Source organism: Mustela putorius, unplaced genomic scaffold (genome assembly GCF_011764305.1).
Source record: "Mustela putorius furo isolate JIRA1106 unplaced genomic scaffold, ASM1176430v1.1 tig00000680_pilon_pilon_pilon, whole genome shotgun sequence".
NCBI classification, from domain to species: domain Eukaryota; kingdom Metazoa; phylum Chordata; class Mammalia; order Carnivora; family Mustelidae; genus Mustela; species Mustela putorius.
The window spans coordinates 1,180,788-1,199,648 of record NW_025421442.1 but is presented as its reverse complement, the minus strand read 5'-3'; the positions used below and the strand labels follow the sequence as shown (position 1 = coordinate 1,199,648).

General features: G+C 46.7%; 1 protein-coding gene across 7 annotated transcripts in view; it reads right to left on the bottom strand.

Annotated features, from left to right (window-relative positions):
• Positions 1-18,861, bottom strand: part of AUH (AU RNA binding methylglutaconyl-CoA hydratase) — a 131,020-nt gene that overhangs the window by 95,585 nt on the left and 16,574 nt on the right. The gene's annotated exons all lie outside the window — the stretch shown is intronic.

The following is an 18,861-nucleotide window of genomic DNA, read 5'->3' as shown; positions in this document are numbered from 1 at the left end:
GTTTTTAAATTATGTATTCATTAGTTTAATAATACAAACGAACCCATTCGTGTTAAGATAAATGACTGCAGACGGACGCCAGCCACCTGCTCGGCGCCTAGAAAGCCGGCGGTCTGAGCAGTACCACATTCGGCTGGAAGTATAAACGTCAACCCGGTGCAGAGGCCATAAATTTGGAGCAGAGAAGAAATTCTTAAGGGATCCCTTACTCTGTAGCTCAACAAAGAATTCTTTTTAATAAAATAAAATTGTATGAGAAATGGCTCCCATTTACATGAACAAATACAAAACAAAGTAAAATGACAACCTAGAAGGTACACACTCAGCTATTTACTCTCTGAAGAGTCCGTTATAAAGAAATTGGGACTAGACAGAATACCAAGTGCCAGCCAAGCTGGGATATTCTGAGCCCACACACTTCCCGTCAGAGCACATACCCTACAACTCATCAGTTCTTAGCTATATTTACCCTAGAAAATTGCAAACATATGCCCAAGGAATATGTACAGTAGCATTCAATGCAACATATATAAAATTGAAAAAAAATCAGAAATAACCTAAATATACATCAGAAGAATTTTTAATAAAATTAAGATATATTTATACAGAATATTACACATTCAGCATGAAAATGAAGGAATTAAAAGTAGAAATACGGAAAAAGCTAAGTGTTGAAGAACACAGAATTATGTATATTTATTATACCTTAAAACACTAATACACATTTATAGATTTAGTGACACTACGCTATCATATTTACAGAAACACACACGGGATGCTCATCACCGTCATAACTTTTCTTTAAACGAATGCTATTGAGGGGGGCAGCTGGCGGGCTCAGTCAGGGGAGACGTGACTTTTGATCTCAGGGTTCTGAGTTCAAGCCCCACACTGGGCACATAGCTTAAGAAATAAGTAAACAGCAAACGAAAGCTCCTTAGGGAAGTGAAACGTGCAGGGATAGGATAAATGCCACAGTCGATCCGCAGCGAGCTCTGTGAGAAGGGAGTGCGGCCGGCAACGGTCACTGGAACGGCTTAGTGTGACACGGCGCGGCTCAAGTCACCGACGGCCACTCGTGTGACACGGCGCGGCTCAAGTCGCCGACGGCCACTCGTGTGACACGGCGCGGCTCAAGTCCCCGACGGCCACTCGTGTGACACGGCGCGGCTCAAGTCCCCGACGGCCACTCGTGTGACACGGCGCGGCTCAAGTCCCCGACGGCCACTCGTGTGACACGGCGCGGCTCAAGTCCCCGACGGCCACTCGTGTGACACGGCGCGGCTCAAGTTGCCGACGGCCACTCACTGCACCGGGCTTTAAACACTTCCGAATGCCTGATGTATGTCTTCCTAGGAAGCTTATTCCGTGAAAAATATTTTTAGGGCCAAACACTTGTTAAGCCACTTGGATATGTTTGTGGAGGAAAAACCTGTGGAGCTTGAGGACACAGTGCAAGTGACAGCACGAGGCGCGGCGGCGGCCCGCGGCCCCCAGCACCGGTCTGTGGACGCGGCTGAACGCGGGGCCGGCCCGGGGAGGGCGGACGGCAGGGGAGCCCAAGCGACCGAGGGGAGAAGCGGACGGGAGCCCCCGGGGCTCTGCTCGCGGTGGGCCTGCAGGAGGCCGGGGGACCGCGGCACCGACCCTCAGCGTGGGCTACGCCGCAGGCGGTGCCCTCGGACACGGCACCGGCGCTCCAGACCGGGCTTTCACCGGCCTCCGCGCCCCGGTTCCAGAGAGCGCGTGTCGGGAGCCCGCGGGAGCTCGGGCGTCCAGGCGCACACCCAGGCCCCGCAGAGCTGGACGAGGCGGTCTGGCCCTCACCACTGTGGAGACCGCCACGGGATCCAGCGTGTGTTTTAGAAATCATGTCCCTTCTCCGTGGGATGTTGGACCCTTGTGACCTTGAGACTACATGTTAAACACTGTAACACCCTGTTGTTTTTACTTTAGAAACGCACCCTGGAGCCTTGAACACGCGGAACCTAAACGTGCAGTTTCGCCTCGATCCCTCCAGAGTCTGTCAATTTCTCCTCCGGTAAGATCGGGTGTATCTGAGGTCTGGCATCTTTCTCTTTCTTTGTAAATCCCCCATGTCCACGACCACTCCCTGCGGGTGCGAGGGCCTTCGTGCTGCCACGGAATCCCACGGCAGCCCCCTCCTGCTCCACCCTCAGGCCATTTCCTAACACCTCGCGCTCCTTGAACCTCAAGCCTCCCAGCCAAACCTGACACCAACTGGCTAAGAAAACGGATGCACTCAGAAGAAAAGTTTCACCAACACCCACCCCCAAACCTACCCACGCACCAGGAGCAGACTCTTACACTCTGCTCCTCCTCTCACTTCCGACGAACTGCTCACGACCAAAGCCAACTCGTGCCCTAGATCCCACCCCTTCTCTCTTCAGGGCCACCACGCGAGCAACCATCCCTTTCCTGGCTGGCATCGCCAACAAAGAGTCAAGTATCCCTCTCCTGAGAACCATTCCCATCAGCTACAGGAACACCGTAACCCTGCTCACCTTAAAAAAGAAAAGAAAATTATGTGGACTCTCACTGCCAGTTCTAATGGAAGAGTTTATTATCAGACCGATTCTCTCATGAAACCCGAGATACGAAACATAAGGCAGCTAGTTTGAGGACAACGGAGAACAACTAAGACGGTAAGAATGTATGAGAACATCAAGGCAAATATAAGTTTCTAAATAATTTCACAGAAATGAGAAAAAAGTTGGAGCTCAGGGCTTGCCAAAAAAGACCACCAGAGGCTTCTGTTCGGGACCTCTGAAGGTTAAATATAAAACAGGGTGAACACGAAGAAAACCATACCGAGACCAAATGCTAAAGAGAAAGGACCCAAGTGAAAAAAAAAAAAATTTAGAACCTGCCCGAAAAATAACTACTCACGTAGAATTTTAACCTAAACAAAGCGAGCAGCAAGAATGAAAAGAGGATAATACGCCAGATTCTCCGTTGATTAAAACAAGAGAATATTACCAACAACCGCGGCCCTATACATTTAGAAAGGACGTGAAATGGTCACATTTCAAAAAAACACAGCTTATTAAAACTGACAAAGAGAAAATCTGAAAACACCAATAATTATGAAGGAAACTGAATATGTTAATTTAAAACTTTGCTACAAAGGAAACCCCATGCTCATGCGGCTCCAACAGTAACTTCTTCCAAACACACAACGAAAACACTGGATGGGCGGGGGGAGGGCGCCTGCAGGACTCAGAGGTTAGCGCACGCCTGATCCCGGGGTTGTCATCTGGAGCCCCACGATGGGTACAGAGAGGACTTAAAAAAGACAAAATCGTTAAAAAAAAAAAAAAAAAATTAACATGAATCTGACACACGGAAAATTGCAAAACAAAAACCCAATTAAGAACACCTTAAGAAAAAAACATGACAGGCTAATCTTTCTCATAAATATAGTCTCAAAAAATCCCTAAACAAAATATTAGTAAAGCACACACAGTGGTAACATAAATAAAATACCGTATTTCAAGACCAAGTTACATTCAGTCTAAGATTCAAGACTGGTTTAGCATCAAGTGTTTAAATTTGTAAAACTAACAGCATAAAAGGGAAAAATCATATAAACTTTCAGTAGGCATAGAAAGAGTACTTAAAATTCAACTCATTCTTTACCATCTTGAGACATAAGTTACAGGAAGTAAAATTCAGTCGTTTTAAGTACAATTCAGTAACCGTTAGTGAATTTACGAAGTTGTACAACCCGCACCTCCGGGCAACTGCGGAGCATTTCCATTCCCTCCGGCTCACGCTCAGACGCTCCCCGCTCCCACCTGCTTCCCCGGGAGCCACTGTTTGCCTAAACCCGTGCCTGCTCCGGACACTCCACAGGAACAAACTCGTACAACAGACAAGACAGTTCCTGTGTTCTCCTCCCACGAGGCAAGCGCGGCGTGTTTCAGGCTTACCCACGTCCCAAGAATGGATCAGGGCTTTTTTATTACTGAAGAGTATTCCTCCGTAGGGACAGAGACACGTTTTGTCTATCCACTCCCCCCCTGAGGGACACCTGGGCTGTTTCCACTTTTTGACTGCTATGAAAAATACTACTGCGAGCGTTCACACACAAGGAAGGTCCTGTGTAGACGCGGGATTCTGTCTTGAGCAGATACACAGGAGCACCACAGCTGGCTCATACTGTAAATTTCTACTTAGCAACAACAAAACTCGGCTGTCACTGTTTCTGCACAGTGGCTGCACCGCTTTACGTTCCTACCAGCAACGCCTAAGGGTCCCTGTCACCCTTGTAAGGCCACCAGCACTAGCCTGTCATTTTTTTATAGCATTTTATGGGAGTACAACGGTATCTGTTATGGTTTAAACGTGCATTTCCCTAATGACTAATGAGGTTAAGAATCTTTTCACGTGCTTATTAGCCATTCACACAGGTCTTTGGTGAAACATCATTTCAAATCTTTTGCTCTTTTTTTTTTTTAACTGGACAATTTGTCATCTTACTGAGTTAAGAGTAATATCTTAGATACAAGTATTTTCTCCTAAATATGATTTACAAACATTTTCTCCCCATCTGTGGTTTTTTTCACTTTCTTGATTTTTTTTTTTTGTTTTAACTTCAGAGAAGTTCAATTTATCAATCTCAGTCACACATGCTATCGTTGTCATATCTAATCAACAGTCACTCTTAATGAAGTTCACAGCAAACTAGGAAGAAAAGAGGATCTTTCTGAATCTGGTTAAGAGTAATAATAAAATATCTCTAACTACCATCACCTTTACAGGTCAATCACTAAGACAGTAACAGATAAAACAGTCAGTACAAGAAAAGATTCAAGTTACATGGATCAGAGGGAAAAAATGAAACTGTCACATGAGCAGATGACTTCATTATATAAGAGGAATAGCCAAAAGAATTGAGAAATCATGAAAACAAGTGAATTTAGTAAGGTTGAAGAATACAGTTCAATAAACAAAAATCAACTGTCTTCATATATACTAACAAAAGAAATGTGTAAAATTTAAAAAAGATACCATCTCAGTAACATTCAGAAATCAAGGAGCCAAGGAATGACTCTAACAAAAGATGAATAAGATCTTTTTTTTTTTTTTTGACAGAGAGAGATCACAAGTAGGCAGAGAGGCAGGCAGAGAGAGAGGAGGAAGCAGGCTCCCCGCTGAGCAGAGAACCCGATGCGGGACTCGATCCCAGGACCCTGAGATCATGACCTGAGCCGAAGGCAGCGGCTTAACCCACTGAGCCACCCAGGCGCCCAAAAGATGAGTAACATCTTGACACAAAAACCTACAAAATCTTCTGAGATGAATTAAAGAACTAATTAAATGAGGAATACATCATGCTCATTTTAGAAGACTTTCATGCTGAAAGATAAAAAATTTTCTTTGAATTAAGAGTCAATGCGGTTCCAATTAAAACCCCAATGCTTCTGGAAAATGAGAAGCTAAGAATGCAAAGCGCATTTTCAAAGCCTCCTGCAGGAGAAACAGTTGGACTATTTATACTAAAACAGGAAGATGTTATTATAAAGCTACTCTAATTAAGAAAACTAATACAGCCTCAAAAATAGAGAAAAGAAAACAAAAAACCAACAGAACAAAACAGCAAGTCTGAAAAAGACCCACCTGATTTATAACAACGATGGCACTGCGGGAGGGAGACCAGACGGACGCCCTGATAAATGGGGCTGGGACCACTGAACGCTCATGCGAGAAAACACAGTTCTGGCCCTTCACCTGACTCACACACACATCAATACATGGTAAATTATATCCTAAATGTGAAAAGGAAAACAATCAAACTTCTAAATGAAAACCAAAAATATCTTCAAGACCTTGGTATACACAACATTTTTTTAAAGATTTCTCCAAAGACTTAGGAAAACACTGGACTTCATTAAATTAAATATTTCTGTTCATCAAAGCACACCATTACAAGAATGAATATGCACGTGAAAGAGAGAGAAAATGTCTGAGAAAAATGCGGGAACTAGAAGCCCGGCATGTGTAAATCACAGAAAGTAAAAGGTAAAAAGCAGGCAGAAGACTCAGATAGTTCTAGAAAGAGGAGACTGGCTAACCAAGAGATGAAAAGGAACACCCATGATTAGTCATCAAGCAAACACGGCTCGGAGACACAACTTCACAAGCCAGCCACAGCGGAGGTGTTGGGGACGGCACAGCGCAACGGGACGCGGACTTCATGCTGCTGGAAGCACAGACTGGTCAAAATCCCTCTGGAAAGTGATTCCACCCCAAGTGCAAACACCCATATCCGAAATACATGAATGTGGAATAAAAGCACATTCCCAGAAGCATTATTCACGGCAGCTAAAACCCGGCAACGCCCCGATCGTCCGGCACCCACAGAATGGCAGAGAGGTGCCACGAGGAACAGGACTGTAACACTCCTCGCCGAACGGCACAAACCACGTCCCACAGACACGGCTGAGTCAAAGTCAACCTTAGAAGAGTACCTGCGGGATAATTCCAGGTACGTAAGATGAAAAACAAACAAACTTGGGATCTGACGATCAAAATCAGAAGAACCCCAGTCGCTCTGGGTGAGAGACGGTCAGCGACAGAAAGAGGCTGCGGGCCTGCTGGTCACCGCCGTAAGGTCCACTTCTTAAATTGGGGGGGCTGCACAGGTCAGTTCATTTCACAGAAACGTATTACACGCTCAAGACTTGTACAATTGTCTGTATGTATATTATAATCCAACTGAAAAGGTGAAAACAAAGTTCCTGACTCCATCCGCTCCGCCTCCAGCCACCGCCGCCCTCTCCTCTTCCTTGGAGGCAGATTCCCCCCAAGGGCTGCTCTGTCTCCCAGCTCCCCTCTGACATGGGGTCTTTGAGGCAAGGGAGAGGGAAAGACAATAGAAAAAAGACTAAATAACCAACAGAGGAAGTGGTAAAGGTTTGGGGTGAGAACAGGACAGTGCCACAGAGGTGGGGGCTGGTGAGGCTGTGGACAGCACGACAGTATCAGTGGTGCGGTCACCCTGGTGTCACCGAGAAAGTAGCATGAACTTCAGTCACATCTGCTTGCCACGTTACTGAAACAGTATCTGGTTCCAAGCTACACATTTTCCTCACTTCCACCGCTTCTGCACTGTCGGCCCTACTGCAAACTCGTCCCATCTAAATACACAGTTCAGTATTTAATACACCAGACACACAACGCAGAGTTAATATGTAATTTAGCAACTTAGCAATTCTGAGAAAAAAACCTATTTCACTTAAATATTGCCCACTAAAATGGCCCTCCCCTAAAACTCCTGGACTTACTCTTTGATATAAATTCCCACGTTTAAATATGCCTTCAGATGACGGTGTGTGAGGTTTCTGCTCATTTCTACGTGCAGTGGACCATCCAGGAGGACGTAAGAAAAGTCACGAGAAACAGTAGCACTCCTTGTCACACACTGCAGGAGGTCTACCTTCCTTGGCCCCCAACAGCCGGACCACAAGGCCCTGCTCTCACTGCACCGACCGAAGAACCCCCTGGAATTCCAACAGGCTCCCCTGTGTGTTCCCATCCCTTTGGAGATCTACTGCGTAAGCCAAGGGTCTTTCAACCTTTTTCATGCCTGCTAAATACTGCTAAAAAGAATTTTGAAAAATAGGCTGTACTGAAACTTTGTATATGACATTTACAACTTTTATCACTTGCGTTTAAACACTTGTAAAGATTACAGTGGGTCCTAAACACTGGCATCTTACAAAACAGCTGACTCAGACCATGGCAGTGTGCCCAGTGCAACCCCAGTGACCGGATTCACGAAAGCACCCACATCTAACACACGAACAAAGCCTAAATGTTACATTGTTTCTGTTCTATAGGAACTACTATTTCTACTTCTTTCCTGTAACTGTTTTTGCTGATATACTCAGTATTTATGCATAGAAAACTTTTTTGCAATGAAATACATAAATGGATTGAGTTAATTTTTATTAAATTTCCTGTAACTATGATAAAGCACTAACTTTAAAGTTTTCCTCTAGGGGTGACCGGGTGAAATGAACTGACCTAAGTGACAGCCTTCGGCTCAGGTCACGGTCCCGGAGTCCAGGGATCGAGTCCCACATCAGGCTCCCAGCTCCATGGGGCGTCTGCTTCTCCCTCTGACCTTCTCCCTTCTCATGCTCTCTCTCTCTCTCTCTCAAATAAATACATAAAATCTTAAAAAAAAAAAAAAAAAAAGGCGGGGGGGGTGGTTTACCCGGCACTGACTTCATTACGAGTCTGAACCGGCGCACCCCCGGCCGCAGCGGCCTTGGAGCGCACGTCCAGTAACGATTCCATACTCAAAGCAACCTTACACTGGACACGTGTCTCACTGAGATCCTGGGTCCATCTGCCTCCTTCCACTCATTATCTCGTGTATCTACGCATGCAAGTCCATGCTAGGAGGAGGCAGGGTTCCTTATCAAGTTTAGTCGTGTGGAGAAAGCTTTCTCACATAAACAAAGGAGTTCCACTTCCGCAATGCCGCCGGATATCTTCAGCTCCTTCGGATCCACCACTTGAAAAATCATATAGTAATCAAGAAGCATTTAACAATTCCATATGAACTTTATTAGGCAAAGAGCTGGAAACTGCCAGAACAGGAACAGGATCCCAGTTGAAATTCTCAATATTCAAATTAAAAATAAAATAAAATAAAATAAACCCTTTTTGGCAATTCAGAACCTTTTCTCCATTCCTGGAGCAAGGAAGCAAGGAAGATCAAGACGACTTGTGAAATGCAAGGACCGCTGTGACACGGAAGATGGTGGGAGTGACCGTCACGCACAGACTGGTCAGAAGTCTCATGAAAGTGCACCTACGTCTGTAAGCTGTATCAACTAGACAGTTTGAAAACAAGCTATTCCTCCTGAATATTCCTCCCGAAAGCCTCTAGAATGCCTAGAAATCTCCCCACCCCCATCTGGCAGATCGTCGCTGAAGTCCTTTTCCCCGGAGTGCAGTGGCCAGATCATACGGATGGAGACGGCGGTCTTTACAAGTTTCCGAGGTATTCCCGCCTGCACACCTGGCCAGCAGTGCGCTGCACCTGTGCCTGGCACTGCCACACTTGCTAAGTCTTGCCCATCTAATGGACAAGAAATGGTAGCTTTAACTGCCTTTTGCTCCGCAGCAGAAGATGAAACGCCCACGATTTGTAGTGGTATCGATATGTGCAGCATCGAAGTTGACGTTCCCAGTCATTCCGGTGTCCATACACGGGCTGCCAATCCAAACACCTTGGTCTTTCTCACTCGCACCCCAAAAGGGCTTTTATTCCTCCCATTCAACCCAAGTATCAGGTCAAGATAACAAGGATTTCCAGACAGCTCAATCTACAGTGCAGGGGGAGCCGATGCTCCCAGGGTTCTGGGCAGGCGTCCGTCTAGACGCCTCCCGTCTCTTCCCTCCTGCACGGCTCTAGCATGGTGCACAGAGCCGGGTCAGCCTAGCCTCACAAAGAAGCTGGGCAAGGGTCTTCGTCATCTTCTCCAAGAACGATGTGAGACTGGAATGATCTGTTCCAGACATTCCGCGTAGAATGCCTTTCTGCAATCATCGGGCCACGTATCTTTCCACTGTTCTGGGATTAGTCAATTTTCTGTTTCTTAAGTCAGTTCTGATTTAGTTTTATTTTGTGATAATTTATCTATTTCACGTAAAATTTTCAAATGTATTGACATCAATTATTGGCAAACATGACCTTACCAGTTTAATGTCTATGGAATCGATACGTCTGGCGTCTTTGTGCGATCTGCACATTGCGTGTGTTTCCGCCCTTGATCTAATGCCGCGTTCTCTGCGTCGTACGTGTGTGCTCACCTGCACCGGCTTCCTCCAGGCCTGTCTACGTCTCGCCTGCAGCTATCTGTGTCTTGCCTCAGCTGGATTCTCAGTCTATTCACTTCAAAACTTCATTCTTTCCTCAAATACAATCTTAACTGTATTACACAACTTTCAAAGTATTTTGTTAGAATGTAATTCTGAACATGCTCTATTTTACATGAAGATTCCTCTGTTGAGCCGTAAGTTATTCAGAAGTGATTTTAAATCTCCCAACGTATGGAGACTTCTTCTAATTACCTTTTTGTAAATGACTTCTATCTTAAGTGCTTGCAGTCACAACACAGCCTTTCAAATCTGGAGAGGTTTTACAGCCAAGCAGATGGCCGACCGTCAGGCGTACTGCCCCGGGAACGCGTAATCGCGGCCGGCGGAGGGCAAGGACCCACTCGGGTGCATCCCCCGACCCTCAGCACACCTTCATCAGCTGAAGATGAGAAACCATTGTGTTTTATTTAATATGTGGGTCATTTTACAAATAATTTACAGAAAAATGAAAAAGCAAATTTGACATTTTAGTCAAAGTATAAATATACAAACCCCATATTTTTAAACACTCCTGGTATGTGCATATATGTGGGGACACACACACACACACACAACAAAGACATTCATATATATGGATACATACACAAATACACACACACAAAGACACACCATGTGGACAAAACGGCCCATCAACTGACACATATGAACCTGGAACATGTAGTTTTATAAAAATCTGATCCCAGATTTTTATAAAATAGATGATCATTACTTGCAGTTCTTCTTGAACTTGCACTGTAGAAATGCAGTGCTTTGAAAAGTTTGACAGCTCCCAATTTTGTTAGAATAGTCATATTCTTTGTACTCTGTGAAACAGATTCAGCTTAGGACGTACGAACCTTGGAGCGACAAAGCCAACGATGCGTTTTCATCCGCACACCACCTAGTCCTTCCTACCGCACATTGGGCGTGCACCAGCCTTCACCTCCCGCCCCTACAGCTGCGTCGAGGAAACAATCGCGCGTGAACATTACGGGAAATTCGGGAATACGGACACACAACATCTTAGCAAAGTGGGATGTCCGAGAGCTCGTCACAAACCACTGCGTAAGCAAGTCCTTCCTACCAAGGGACTCACTGAAGGCACCTCCACACTTCCTTGTATGAATCACTGTCCACGGTTCACACAACAAACTGCTCACTCCTCCAGTCCTGACTTCAAGAGAACTCACCCGGGACACTGTCGTCTGACCACTCAGTCTCCGATTTCCCTTACATGATCAACTTCACTTTCAATGATTAGAGCCTGGAGTCCTGCTGACTCTATTGATGATTATTCATCTGATAACGATGAAATATCTTCCTCTGTCAACTTTCTACTCCTGGTCATCAGAGGGAGAAAATTAAAAATTCTAAATTCTTAAATGTGTTCAATAAAAGCTAAAAGAAAGAATACAGGGGCACCTGGGTGGCTCAGTCGTTAAGCATCTGCCTTTGGCTCACGTCATGATCCCAGTGTCCTGGGATGGCGCCCCGCATCAGGCTCCCGGCTCAGCGGAAAGCCTGCTTCTGCCTCTCCCTCTCCCACTCCCTGTACTGCCTCTCCATGTCTCTCTCTGTCAAATAAATAAACAAATACATACATAAATAAAAAGACGGACTACGAAGATGGTGCCTCCCGATTTCATTTTTAAAAAATTTTTAAAGGTTTTATTTATTTATTTATTTGACAGATCACAAGTAGGCAGAGAAGCAGGGGGGTGGGGAGCAGGCTCCCCACTGAGCAGAAAGCCCAACGCAGGGCTTGATCCCAGGATGCTGGGATCAGAGGCTTTAACCCACTGAGCCACCCCCCTCATTTAAATTTTTAAAAGACGATGCAATTCTTGAGGCAATGCAATGAAGAAGCAATGATCTGACTATTCCTTCATCTTTCTGGGCAGTTCCATCATTTTTCATGTGTGTACTGTAGTCCTCCTCAGCACAGCCGTGACCAAGAGGTAAGTAATAATAAATCCATTCCCAGATGATGAAATTACTAATACAAATAGTGATACAAAGCAAGAACCCGCAATGCATCTTAGATTCAGAAAAAAAGGTCCAATGAACCCACACTGTAATTGCAAGAGGAAATGAGTTTTCACCTTTTTTAAAATAAATTATGCACAACTAAGTGGGACTTATCCCAGGTACACAAGGCTGCTCAGCATTCAAACATCAATCAAAGTAATCCTCACATCAGCAGCTATATAAGAAAAAATATCACATGACCATATTAATAGATGCAGAAAAAGCATACAAATACCCATTCATGATATGCATACTTGATAAAGTGAAGCAGAGGGGTACCTTTTCAACTTGGTAAAGAATATCTATAAAATATCTACAGCTCGTATAATGAATGGTGAGAAATTCAAAGTTTTCCCACTACGATCAAGCAAAAGTCAAGCACGTCCCCCCCACCACACCTTTCAGATCTCCTACTAGAAGTCCTTATGAACGTAATATAGCAAGAAAGAAGTAAAAAGTAACAGACTGGGAAGGAAGACATAAAACAATCACTATTTTTTTGCAGATGACATGAAAATCCAAAAGACTCAATTAAAAGAAAAATTCCTAGACTTTGCAATTATACCAAGATTGCAGGATACAAGTTAATATATAAAAGTCAATCACTTTTCAATACCCAAGCAAGGAACAAGAGGGATTTGAAAATAAAAACATGATGTCCCTTACATTAGCACCCCCAAAAATGAAATACCAAAGTATAAGTCCAACAAAATATGTGTAAGGTCCGCAGGAGGAATACTACAAAATGAACAAAATCAACAAAGAACTACGTAGGTGGAGAGACAGTCTAAGTTCATAGACAGGAAGACTCAACGTAGGTGGAGAGACAGTCTATGTTCATAGACAGGAAGACTCAACGTGGTCAGGATGTCCCTTCTTCCCAACCGGATCTACAGATGGAGGGACGTCTCCAGCACCAAAGTCACGACCCGTGAAAGACGTAACGGATAAGCTGGACTTCATCCGAATGAAGAACTTCCGTTCTGCCAAGGATAGAGTCAAGAGAACGAGAAAGGCAGCTGCAGAACGGGAAAAGTATTTGCAAAAGACACACCTGATAGAGGGCTGTGATCTAAATTATACAAAGAACTCTTGAAACTCAAGAAGTAAACAAGCAACTCAATTAAAAACTGGGCCAAATGGGGTGTCTGGGGGGCTCAGTCAGTTACATCCAACTCCTGATCTCAGCCCAGGTCTTGATCTCAGGGTCATGAGTTCAAGCCCCGCACTGGCATGGAGCCAATTTAAAAAACCACCACCACCAAAAAACAAAAAACAAAAACAATAACAACAAAAAAACTGGGCCAAAGACTTTAACAGACACTTTACCAAAGCTATAGAGACTGGAGATAAACATGGTGCTCCACATCACATGTCGTCATGGGAATACAAATTAAAACAGGGAAACACCACTGTACACCTATTAGAATGGCCAAAACCTGGAACACTGACACCACTAAATGCTGGCAAAAACATATTGTTCATGCTGATAGGATGCAAAATGATATGCTTCTCTAGGAGACAGTCTGACACGTTCTTAGAAAACTCAACTCACTGTTAATGCGTGATCCGGCAGTTGTTGGTATTTAACCCGAAGAGTTGAAAACTTCGGTCTGCTTAACAGCCTGGATACAGGCACTGATAGCAGCTTTCTTCACAACTGCAACACTAGGAAGCTGCCAAGATGTCCTTCAGTGGGCAGAGGACCGAGCTGTGGCACGTCTATAAAGTGGACTGTCATCGGTAAAAAGAAACGAGCTACTGTGCCACGGACACGGAAGGACATAAAGAATCTTCCGTGCATCTTATGAAATGAAGGAAGCCAATCTGAAAAGGCTACACGGTGTGGTTCTGGTGTAACATACCGGAGAGGGTAAAACCACGGACACAGCGAAAGATCAATGGTCACCAGGGCTTTATAAGGAAGGGACAAGTGAGCTACAGACAATTCTTAAGGCAGCAGACGCATTCTGCATGATAGTGTAATGGCAGATACGTGTTCTACATTTGTCCAAACCCACGGAGTGCACAACAGCAAGAGTGAACCCCAACGCAAATGAGAGACTTTGGGTGCGTAGGACATGTCAGTGTAAGTTCGGACCGCTCTGGTGGAAGGTGCTGCTTATGAGGGAAGCTACGTGTGTATGAGGCAGGGCGATTATGGGAAATCTCTGTATGCCCTTCTCGATTTTGCTGTGAACCTAAACTGCTCTAGAAACACTTAAGTGTTAAAAAAATTTTTTTAATTATACAGTAAATTTTCCCCAGGTCATTTACAGTAACTCCCATTTGACAAGAGACTGTTCTGCCATAGGATTTTATCTGAATTCAAAGCTCTAATACACAGAGCTTCATTCTCCCTCAGTGAAGCATCCTTTTACCATCCCGAACCCAGAACTTTCCTTCTACCCAGCGTGCCAGGCTCTCCAGCTCACTGGGAGGCCTCCGCGCTAAGATGGTGCCATTTCTTCATCCCCTGCAGAGCCTGGGTCCGTCCCGTCACCGCCAGCCGCCCACCGTGGCACAGTGGGTCTTCAGAAAGGCTCCCGAGCCCCCATCCGCTGCGGGCACCCTCACATCCCTGTGAGCTAATCTCTACGCTGCTATGAACTGAAACAAGCACAAAGAGCACAGACAAGATTCTACATGAGGAAAACGGGACCAGGCACACAAGCACGCCCTTGATTCTGTAAAAAGGAAACCTGATGGGTGAACGAGGAGCTGATGAGACGCCGTAACGCCCTCAGGGTGCGGACCCGCTGGCCGGGCGGAGGGAGGAGGGCACGTCTGCGGGGAGCTTTGGCTGTGGAACGGCGCTGGTATTTCACACAGTCAAGTCAAAGAAACAAGTGAGGAAACCTAACTCGATTTCATAGGAACAAGACAGAACTGCACCGAACGAGAAATGACACGAATAACTTCCAGTACAGCGCTTTACTCTGCACCCCAGTCTAAAGCCAGAAATGCTCTAAGGAAATCGTAAACCCTCGTCAGAAAGTGCGCTTATCACAGCGGCATCAAGCCAGCAGTTCTGAAACGATTTTCTGCATACTGCAGAACTGAGCAGATGAATACATGTAGTTCAGATAACGCAAGGATAGAATGGGAGAGGAGGGGCGCCTCAGTGGCTCAGTGGGTCAAGTGTCTGCCGTTGGCTCCGGTCATGATCCCAGGGTCCTGGGGTCAAGTCTCTCACTGGATTCCCTGCTCCCTAGGGAGTCCGCCTCTCCCTCTGCTGCCACTCCCCCTGCCTGTGCCCTCTCCTTCCCCCTCTCTCTCTGACAAATAAATAAATAAAATCTTTAAAAACCTAATGGTAGAGGGAAATGGATCCTACAGTGAGGAACTGGAAATGGAGCTGTCAACATGAACTCAAGGCTTTCCATTCATAAATGCACCGATAGGAGAGTGAGTGTGTGTGTGTGTGTGTGTGTGTAATACAGTGTAATTCATTTATCTAAGTAGCTCTTAGCTTTATCCAGTAAAAGGGCCTAGAGACAAAGACACCAAGGGACAAAGAGCATGGTTAGCACCCAGCTCTTACTTCCTTAACACCATTCCCTACAAAGGGAACTGAAAATTTAAAGCTCTGACTACGACGGGCTAAGGGACAGCAGACTAGCCTTTTTTCCTTCAAATACTGGAAACTTCCTCCAGAAGCTGATCAACAGGTAGTGACAGACTGCACGGGAGTCCACTGACGGTTCCAGCTTTCTTTCTAAGGGGGCTTTCCAGGATGGGCGCAAGACGGGGGGCCCTAAACAGAGCGAGCAGGGAGGCTGGGTGGCCGCAGTTCGCAGAACAGAAAACCAGAGAAAGAGCTCCCTAATCTGCACCCAGTTCCCTTAACCTTGAAGATGAAATGCCCATTCACAGGCAGTTATCAAAGAAAGAACATCGACAGGAAGCCAGGGTGCGAACAATTCTGCTGTTCGCCTTAGGACCAGCAGGAACTGAGAAAATCTACAGAACACCCTGGGCACTCAGTAAAGACATCAAAAGCTTTAAAAAAAAGCCTCAAAAGGGTCAGGCAGATCGTCCCGGAGAACACACCAAGTAGGGGTGGTCTATTCATCACAAACGTAACTGATGTGGGAACAAAGGCAGAAGAGAAATTATTAAATTTCCTTACTACCTACAGCCCACAGACAAGTCCTTGAAACAGGCGGCGTGACCTTGGTCTAGGGACTCCACTGCCTCGATGCTGACACTTTGCTGAAGGCAAAAGTCCATTTTGGACTTGTGGACCTATAGGATCCTTCAAGTCTACTTTAACACAGAAATTCTTTTAGAAACTTCCTTTATCGCTACTCCCCAAAATAGAGGTTAGCAATCACCGTCCAAGCATACGGCCCACTGACACACATCTGGAGGGTCTCAAGACTAAGGTTTCATTTGCCAGTGATAAGTGAATTTTCCCAACAACAGCCGGCCCCCTCGAGGACCTGGAAACCTTGCTCCCAAATTCTTTAGAGACTTCTGCCCCCCAACCCCCTCTCGACTGAAAGTATGTAATGGGCCCCGGCGCGGCTCTTTCTGACTACCCGTCCCGTCCCCAGGCTTTAAGAAAACCGCCTTTTTGCACCAAAGACATCTCAAGAATTCTTTCTTGGCCATCGGCTTTGAACCTAACATCTTTCTTACATCGATAACCAATCACAGATATTTCATATGATTCAAGAAAAGAAAATCACCAAAAGTTTATAGTGAGGAAGAGATAACAACTCAAAGTACGTGACATTTTTATAAGTGTTTTAATGAATACATTACATTGGTATCTGTTAACCATGTGGCCTATACTTCTGTTTTAGAGAATGTGAAAATACTGACTACTTCCATGTCTCAAACTTGATTTTGCTGAGCAAGTCCTAAGTTATTCAAACGGACATTCTAATGGGGGGTTTCCAGGAACATAAAGCACAAGGTGATCCTCGCTGACAGGGGCCCCAAAGGCCACTAACGCTACGCACCTGTGCGACTGCGGGCTGCAGAGCTTTCTGCAGGGTCACTCCTCAGTCACATAAGACAAAAGGGCACTTTCACTGCTGATTAGAGATGCAGTCTCCAGGGGCCAGCCATCTAGCACCTTCCGTGGACCCCTACGGAACTCAGCCTGGCTTCTCCAGCTGCAGGCCGAGAGGCCAGGTCCAGGGAAAACATGTGGACCAGCAAACGGGAAAAAGAAATCGAGTCTGGCCTGGGGTGAGCACATCACAGCGGGCAGGCTGGTCTGCCTCCAGCTAAAAGGGGTCCTTCTTGTCTCCTGAAGCTCAATAAAAATAAACCAGACAAACAGATAGGTAGTCAGATACATGACAAAGACTGTAAGAGGCCCAGAGAGCCTAAACTATCTGGCCCTTTACTGAAAGCGTTTGCTGAAGCCTAGTCTAGACGAACTTTCCCCTCAGAAAGCAAGCTCTGCGGCTGAGTCTCCACCGCCAGAGCACACGGATAAACACTCGATCTGTTTCTAAGTCTTTGTGTTGTTTTTTTTAAAGATTTTATTTATTTATTGGACAGACAGAGATCACAAGCAGGCATAGAGGCAGGCAGGGAGAGAGAGGAGGAAGCAGGCTCCCCACTGAGCAGAGAGCCCGATGCGGGGCTCGATCCCAGGACCCCGAGAACATGACCCGAGCTGAAGGCAGAGGCTTAACCATCTGTTTCTAAGTTTTTAGGCTCTGCCTTTGTAGCCCCTGGAGCTCCACGGGACCTCACCCAGGGTCACAGGCTGAATTACATCCCCTGGGACTCCCCACACGCAGGAGCTCTTCTGGCCTCCAGTGCCCTCCTCGCCACTGAAGGCAGCAGGGCCTCTCTGGGAGACCTGGCGAGGGGCCCCAAGAGACAAAAGCCCAGGCCAGCCACCTCCGGCCGAGCCGCCGCCTCTAGAGGGGCCCATTCTCTCCTCTCCCCAGAAGAGGCAGCTCTGTTCTTCGGAGACATGCTTGCACTTCAGATGGTCCCTTTAATACGGAGGGTGAGGAGACAGAAGGCGCACAAGTCCCTCCTCTTCGCCACGAGCCGCCTACACGAGCCGCCTACACGAGCGCGACTTCTAAGGCAGGTAAGACGACGCTCTGCCGCTCTGCCGGCGGCGCTTCCTCAAGGACCAGAGCCCTTCCGCTCTTCCTCCCGAACTCTCTGCTCAGGACCTGCGACGGTCCAGGCAGCGCTCTGATAAAGGCCCTGCCCCAGTTCCAGGGAATTGGCAGATCTGCAGGAGGAGCAGGCCGATCACACAATCACAAGCAAAAAATAAATTCCGGAACTGAAAAGTGCCAAGAAGCAGCTAAAATAGGAAACTGTGGTGGAGGGTGGGGGGCGTGGCTACAGCGACAAGGGAACAGCCAAGGAGATGACATCTGTGCCAAGGTCCTTCGGAGCCACGGGAGCGCGGGGTCTGAGCGGAGAAACGAGCTCCGGCGGGCAGGGACCAAGGCGGAGAGAACACGAGAGAGGAAGAGGCCGACGGGGCAGGGAGGGCGGCAGCCGGACCTACACGCCTGGCGTCCGTCTCCTCCGAGGAGCCGCCAGCTTCGTGGCATCGTCCTCCGGTTTGAGGTCAGAAGCAGAAACTGCAGGCTCCTGGGAGGGTGAGATGCCGGGCCTTCCCCAACACCGGAGGCTGCGCACGGGCCCGGGCTCACCCCACTTCCCAGCTCCGTCTCTCCTGCAGATCCCTGTCCTCCTGCCTCTGAGACACCCTTGTCGTTGGGCTGCGCCCACCAGCTAACGCAGGATAACCTCCCCGGCTCCAGATCTTCAACTGATTCCTAAGGATGACGTCCCTTGTGTCACAGAAGGTCACATAGCTCCAGGTCCGGGGTTCAGGACATGGACAAGTTTGGGGACCACCATTCAGCCACCACACCTTCACTTCGGAGATCGGCTGAAGCAGGGCGGTGAGGCGATCCTTCACATCAGCCCGCC